Raw genomic sequence first — 8,479 nt, forward strand, 5'->3', positions numbered from 1 at the left:
TGATTCTTTCGTACTGTGCGAGTGCCTCCGACACAACCTCAATGTCTTTGAAGCCCGACATGAAGACCGTGACATCATCGGCGAACGTGAATACATTGGCAGCTGAGCCACCAGGCAGAGCCATTCTGCGCAGAGCCGAATTTGCCTCCCCATGTCTCAGCTTGCGGAGCAGAGGCTCCAAGGCGAGGACATAAAGCAGGGGCGGCAGCGGACAACCCTGACGAACCGACCGAGAGATAACAAAGAGTTTCGAGCACTTTCTGTTGACTTGCATGACAGCCATGGGCTGTCGATACATTACGGAGATCCACTTGCAAAAGTCCGGTTTCAAACCGGCGGCCTCTAAGACAGATGCCAGGAAACGATGGTTGACCCTATCGAAAGCTTTGGTCTGATCTAAGTTAATCAGCGCGGCTTCCATGTCATCATCTATCCCCCCCTCTAGGATCGTGCGGATCAGGTGCAAGTTGTTCTGAATCGATCTCCCCTTCACAGAGTAGTTCTGTTACACTTCAATCAACTCGTCGATAACAACTTGCAGCTGATTCGACAGGACCTTGGCCAAAATCTTCAACTCTGTGTTTAGCAAAGTTATGGGCCTGTAGTCGTCTAACTCTTCACCACCATGCCTGTCACCTTTCCTCAGCAATATGATCACTCCCTTGGTGACTTGCCCCGGGATGGATTCCTGAGCAAACCAATGGTTGAACACATCCGTCAGAAGAGGCAGAAACATGGGCGACAGTCTCAAATACAGTTCGTATGGCAGACCATCGAGTCCCGGCGATCTGTCACAGCTGACCTGCTTCAGCGCAGTAAAGACCTCCCGCTCTATCACCCGGCCCTCGCAACTAGCTACTCTAGTCGCCTCAAGGCAGGGAGAGTCGGCCAAATAGTCGCTAAACTCAAGGACCAGAAGATCGGGCTGCTGCGTAAAACGCTCCTAAAAATGTTCTCGAAACCCCTCGCAGATCTCCCGAGTCGATTCCAGGGTGCGTCCATCCGGATGTTTGACTTTCGCAATGTATTTGTCCGAGTCACGCATAGAAACCTCAGGCGCACGTCTGCATCAAAATTGACTGCTTCGTTGACTATCTTTCTAAGCCTAGCTCTAACTACTTGGCCTTTGTAATGCTCGCTAGTCTTGCATAGAAGGTTCTGCTTAGCTAGTTCCTGACTAACCTTATCACACTCCCCCATAGCCCGGGCTAGTTTCTGATCTAGCTTCTTCTTCATCTTGGCCTTGTCTAGTGCGAGGCGCTGGGCATACTTGACGGAGAAGCTTCTGATCTTGGCTTTGAGACCTAACCACCACTTACTCCCGGTAACGGCCCCCACTAGTGCCTTTTTAATTAGTTCTCTTAACTGATCTTGGAAATCTTGTATCTCCAGAAGGGAGGTGTTTAACTTCCAGTACCCCGCTAACTTAGGCCTATTTCCTAGCTTCAGCCAGACCATGACTAGTTTATGGTCCGTCTGGCCTAGCCAAGTGAACGTGGGGCAAGATAGGAAGTCTACTTCGCCTCTTCTAACTAACAGCCTGTCCAAATAGGTGTTTTGATATGAGGGAACACTATTGGTCCACGTCCACATCTCACGCCAGCACCTGACAATCCACAGAAGAAACGAAATGCATCTCCTGAATTGCAGCCACATCCACTCCAAGGGACAAGAGGTTGTGCCGGAGGCGAGCTGCCCGGCCCGATGATCTCAAGCCCCTCACATTCAGACTAGCCAAATTCAAAGCCATGGTACCTACCTTAAGATGTGTTACACTCACCTCCGAAATCGGTCAGGGAAAGGACGCCGACACTGTATGCAATGCTCAATGTGGTCAGGTTTTTCATATCCTGACCTTCTCTCACAATGCCGCTAACGTCCAAAGGGAAAGTCAATTTAAGGGCCCTATAAAGTGACGGATGAACCAACAGTGGGACCCTTCCCTTGCATTGTTTTGAGAGTTCCTCAAGGGAAGGGTATTTTTTTCTAATCAGTTCAATTTCCGGAACAGACACTTTGATCCCAGCCCGAAGGCCAAGAACAACAGAAAAAGGGCTTGCCTTTTTTCTATTTATTTAAGTATTTATTCAAAAAGAATATTCCAAACTTTACAAAATTTTTACAAGAAAAATAGAATAAAATGTGGAAATAAAACTTTCCAAATGTGGCATGAGGCCAAAAGGGTGTGGGGGGGAAGAATGGGGGTCGAGGGTCGTCCACTTGGTCTATTCCCTATAACTAGTTGCAGTCACCACAATACCACAGACACTCAAGGGGTTGGATCTACTTAAAACCCCGATGGTATGAACAATATATACACTGACTTTTTTTTAATTTTTATTTTTTTTATTTTTTTTTTTTTTAACAATGATTTATTTTACAATGAAACAATGAGGGTGATGCGTATGATATATGAGGGGTGAAATTGTGATGCGTATGATATATGCGGGTGATGGGCGGGGGTAATGAGAGCCTTAAAACACCCCAAAATAAAGAAAAATAACAGTAATGAAAAATAAATGAACCAAATAAAACGTTTAGTGATGAATGTGTTAATCAGGACACACCCTTACCTATTTAATTTTGAAATGCTTCCTGTTTTCCGGTATCAGCCGAAAACAAGGGAGCACTTCCTAAGAGGGAATGGGCACAACTACGGACAAAATAAAAGGGGGGGGATGGGGATAATCGGTGACCTCCAAGAAAAATACCATTGGGACAGGTTTGGACTAAAATAAATAAATCAGGACTGGGCTTCTTTGGAGGTATTCTAACACCTAAAATAAAGATTGGGGACATGGACCTCATTTATACCAACTAGCTAAGGGACTGATCCACTACGGGATGGTCTTAATTTTGTCTTGGAATTGCTTATCCGGTCGGCGTGTGCCATGCCTAAGCAGGGAACACGTACTCAAGCCTGTTTCGCACGAACGCACATAAACTAGCGGTGTGAATCCACCTCCTACTAAACTGTGAGCGAGATAACCTCCTTCTATCGCATCTGATTTTGATTTTAAGTTGGTGTTTAAAATACAAAATCAGATCCCGATGAGAAGGCGGCTCCCCCCCACGCCCTATCTCTATGCGTGAAACCCACACTACTAGTCTAGCTACGGCCAAGGTCGCTAGGAACACCATTCGTTCCTCCCTAGGCCACAAGGGATCTGCGTTATAGACTACGGATGCTAAATCCAGGATCGTCACCTGATCGGGGACGATGCGAGCCGTGACCTCACTGACATACTCCCAGAATTCACGGAGCTTGGAACAAGTATAAAAAGCATGTTCTACCGTTTCTAAGCTATCTTCCTCGCACCGTGGACAAAAAGGACTAAACGTACTACCAATTCTGAACAGTATGTCATTGAGGGGTAAAGCGTTTCTAACCAATCGCCAGGTCAGGGAAAATTCGGAATTATTAAGGTATCCCCGGCCTGGCGCCCAATTCCATAGAGAGCGAACCTCCCCCTCCGACAGCTGCAGCTGCTCCCCAAGCAGGTCCGAAGCGGTCCCCACCACTAATCCCCGATATAATGCCCTTCTAGGCTGTGCAAGGTCTAAGGACCCTGGCATCGCTCTAAGCGCATTTCGGCATTCGTTGAGGAATCTTGACTGCCCTCTCGGCCTTCTTTGGCATTCAATTAAGTGATTGGGGATAAGGTTGGGAAAAGCCTCACCAACCGCGGGACCCCAATCACACTCCTCGATCAGAGTTCTACCCAGGAATGCCAACCTTTCGGCGTTTTTATGACTTGCCAGGTCAGGCATCCCCAGGCCCCCATCTTCAAGACGTTGAGTACAGACCTGTCTACGGACAAGCGGCCGTCGCTCATTCCACAACAGTGAGAAGAGCGCACGCGTTAAGGCCGCCATTCGGACCGCAGGCAGAGGAAGTACAGCCAATCGGTAAAGGATCAGCGGAAACACGTAAGTGGCGCATGCTTCCGCCCTGCCTTTAAGGGACAATCCCCTTCGAAGCCAAACCCTCACAGACGCTTCGACCTTGCTCTGTACTTCCGACCAGTTCTTATCTAGACATAGACCGGGTCCAAACCAAACACCCAGAATACGGACCGGGCCATCCGTCCAGACAAATGCGCCAGGCAAAGCATTCGAGCCCCGCCAAGCGGCCAACCTCAGGCCAACGGATTTGCTGAGATTGACTACAGCCCCTGTAACTTTTTCATAACGTTTGAGAGCCTTAATCACCGTAATAATATCTACCACGCTTGAAACAAATACGGTGACATCATCGGCAAGCGCGGAAACCCTGGCTCGCGCACCACCAGGAAGAGCAATTCCGCGCAGGGCCGGTCCAGCCACCCTAGTCCTCACGTTCCTAAGGAATGGTTCCAGCGTGAGGACATACAGCAAGGGCGACAACGGACACCCCTGTCGCACCGACCGAGAAACCGCGAACGGCGCCGACCGCACCCCGTTGACCTGCACAACTGCCGTCGGACGAGCGTACAAAATGGAAATCTATCTGCAGAAGCCGGACCCAAAGCCGGCGGTCTCTAAAACAGCCATCAGGAAACGATGATCCACCCTATCAAACGCCTTGGACTGATCTAAATTGATCAGCGCGGCTTCAGTGTTGTCTTCTAGGTTTTCTAGGACTGTACGAATCAAATGCAAATTGTTTTGAATTGATCTCCCCTTCACAGCGTAAGTCTGATCCGGTTCGATCAAGTCAGTGATAACAACCTGCAAACGATTCGCCAGCACTCGGGCCAGGATTTTAATATCCGTGTTCAACAACGTGATGGGCCTAAAATCATCCAACCCCCCAACATGTGTGTCCTTCTTCAGAAGTGTGACCACGCCTTTGGTAACCTGACTCGGGATAGATCCCGTGTCAAACCAGTGGTTAAACACACCCGTCAGAATCGGGACAAACATGTGCGACATCCTCAAGTATAGCTCGTAGGGCAGTCCATCGAGTCCTGGTGATCTATTATAGGCGACCTGCTTCATAGCAGCTACGACCTCACACTCTGCAACCCGACCATCGCAACTAGCCACTCGGGCCGCCTCCAGGCGGGGCGAGCCAGCCAAATAGTTACCAAACTCCTGGACGCGGAGCCTGGACAGCTGTGCAAAACGATCTTCAAAGTGCACCCGAAACCACTCGCAAATCCCCCGAGCCGACACTAAGGAGTGCCCTTCCGGGCTCTGAATCTTACGAATGTAATTATCCGATTTGCGCCCGAGCGAACGGACACGTTCAGATCTATCCACATTCACAGCTTCGTTGGGCATCTTTTTAATTCTAGCCCTAACTACCTGGCCCTGATATCGTTCGCTAGCCAAACGACTCAGGTCCTCCTTAGCTAGGCCTATTTCTAGGGAATCCCCCCCTGCCACCGCCCGGGATAGTCTATCCTCTAGACGCTTCTCTGCCTTGGCCCTATCTAGCGCGAGGCGTTGGCCATATTTGACAGAGAAGTCTCTAATGCTAGATTTGGCGTTTACCCACCACTTATTCCCGGTAACCGCCCCCACTAATCCCTTCTGAATGTGTTTAGTTAGCCTTTCCCGGAAGTCATCTATCTCCAGTAAGGAGGTATTTAACTTCCAGTACCCAGCTAACTTGGGGTTGCTATCTAGATCTAATCTGGCCACAAGTAGTTTGTGGTCAGAGTGGCCTAACCAGTGGAACGTGGGACAAGATATGTATTCTATGTTGCCTCTTCTAACTAACAACCGATCCAAGTAAGTACTTGAAACGGAAGGCCTGCTAGAGAGCCACGTCCACATCTCCCGCCCCGGATGATCCACCCGATACCTTTCTACAAGATCGCATTTAGCCATCAGGTCCAACAGACTGGTTTCACACCCATCCGTCCCTCTAGTCCCGCCCACCTTATCTACCCTGGGATCAAGGATGGCATTCCAATCACCCACTAGAACTAACCGTTCCGAACCCCCGAGAAACACCTCCAACCGCCGGAAAAAGGAAACCCGCTCCCGTACGCAATTGGGCGCATAAACCACGACGACTCAAAACGCTCTATTTGCCACGGCAACATCGGCCACGATCAGTCTACTATCAGTATCCGCGTGAACGACGCTAACCGTTGCAGAAAGGGTGCGCCTAACTAACAAAGAAACCCCCCTACTTTGACTATCACCGTATGTTGAAAAGACATCATAATGCCCCTCCAGCACCCGATGATCGTCAACGGAATTGAAGTGAGTCTCTTGTAACGTAGCCACATCTATATTCATGGACATGAGGTCCCTCAGTACCCTAGCGGCTTTGCTTCGGCACCTCATGCCCCTTACGTTCAAGCTAGCTAGGCTTAAGGACGTGGCCATTGTACCTATTCATCGTCAACCACCGGCCTAAAGTCTTTAGTTCCCAGGGTGCCGCAAGATTGGGCGAGGTTGCCCGAAAGCAACTCGGACGTTACTCGTCCGTCCCGCGCAATACCTCCGACATCCAACGGGAAGGTTAATTTCAGGGCCCTATAAAAACAAGGGTGGACGTATATAGGGACCCGTCCTTCGCTTCTAGATGCCAGCTGATTGAGGGAGTCGTGCCCCTCTTCCACCAGTTTAATGTTTTCGAACGCCCCCTTCGCCTCCTCAATCATATTCCACATGGCCTTCGTGCGACCAACTTTTGTGTGGCGCACAAAGGTCATGACTAAGGGAGCGTTTGGGAAGTTCTTCGGGTTGCTGGTCTTTTTCCCATCAATCTTTTCCAAGTTTCTCAGCGGCTTAAGTAGACCCCTATGATGCTGCGTGATGTAAGTATCAGCGTGAAGGGGGTCTACATCGCATATCCGGTCTCCTGGAAGAAACGGGAGCTTCCTTGATTTTTCTCTCCGTATTGGAGAAACAGAGGCAGCTCTTCTGTTGCAGGGTGTCTCCGGCCTCTCCCGGGACAAGGATCTCGCAACTGCTGGGGGGGAATCAAAAAGGGGTGGGGATTTTGGTTCAGCCGAAGGGGTTGGGGATTTGGGTGGCTGAACCGTAGAGACAGTATTCTCTACGTTCATGGGGGATGGGGAACGGGACCCAGCCTCCTTGGTCTTTTTCGCTTTTTGTTTTCTTTTTGATTTCTTTTGGCTTTGGCACTCTGCCACATAAGCCTGACTGCTGCTGTCGTCTTTCTCTGCTTTCTCCTGCTCCCCTTCAGAGTCTGATGATGAGACCGGGTTTTTCCTTTTCTGGCCGCTGAGTCCTTCTTTTTCCGGTTTACTGGTGGAAGGTTTCTCACATAGCGACCTTGTGGGAACGGACCGACCTTGTTCGTCAGGGGGCTGCTCTCTTGTGGAGGGGGTCTTCGCTGTTTTTGATGACTTCTTCACCACTGTACTCCAGCCATCAGTTGTTGTAGATGCTGGAGCGCCCCCTCCCGCTGGCTTCTCATGGGCTGCTGGTACCACACTTTTTGGCTTGGTTGTTACTGGTTGAGGGTTCCGCTTGGGACAATCCCTAACCATATGGCCTTGCTGTTGGCAATGCCAACAATGTGGCCTTCGCCCCTCGACGATGACGGTCACCTGAGCAAGGGGGGAATCTTCTGAATGCCCTCCCGGTCGAGGCGCATTTTAATAGAGTAGTCCCCTACCATAAGGTTACGGGGACCACGGACCGGGAGAACAGATTCCACGTCACCGTACTGACTCATAACAGCCCCCAACTGTTTTGAGTCTATGTAACATGGCACTCCTAATATCGAAACATTTGTACTCCGGCTTGAAGCGCAGATGTTTCCACTTCAAGTCGGAATGGAAGAGTTTCAAAGCGTCATCGTCGGTTGGCAGCAGCAGGTCCCACATGGCGTAACTGCGGCGGCAAATATATGTCGCCGGGATTTTAAGATGACCGAGAATCTCCGCCATGTGATCCTTATTAATTCCGGTCAGTGACTTCTTAGTGGAGTCTATTGTGACTAGCGATATTATACGTTTCGCTAGTCTCTCCACGGCTCCCGGCAGGGCTTTTATCACATTACCGTCGGTCAACCCCTTATAAGTAGAATCAAATAACCGACGGTAATCTTCTGGAGCTAACTGAGTTTGGGGACCCCATACTTTTGCTGCTGCCGAGGGCATCTGTGTTTCTGCAGGCGTCTCCGGTGGTGATGGCGGCGTCCTCTGCCCTGGTGGGATTGTAGAACATGAGGAGTCCAGCGCCTGTGAACTCCCCGGCAGTGATGGCCAATCTGCCGGGTTTTCCTTTGGGGTCGAGGGCTTAGGGGCTGTCTTCCTACTTGGTGCGGTACCAACGGCCCCACTTTTTCGTTCAGGTTGAGCGGCCCCCATCTTCCTGGGGCGAGACATCCTACCAATTCCGTCGTGGATTCTTTGGGACTGGTTCTCGTCCTCGCTGCTACTGTCGCCATCACTGCAGCACAGGTCTTCTTTGAGTGTCCGGCTCAAGTCCGAATCCATCATAACTAACAGATCCATGGCCTGTTCCCGGTCGCTTGGCACCGCGTCCTGTGACGCCTGATCCAGCT

The sequence above is a fragment of the Euprymna scolopes genome, chromosome 21, assembly GCF_053919585.1.
Source record: "Euprymna scolopes isolate OS-2025 chromosome 21, ASM5391958v1, whole genome shotgun sequence".
Classification (NCBI taxonomy): domain Eukaryota; kingdom Metazoa; phylum Mollusca; class Cephalopoda; order Sepiida; family Sepiolidae; genus Euprymna; species Euprymna scolopes.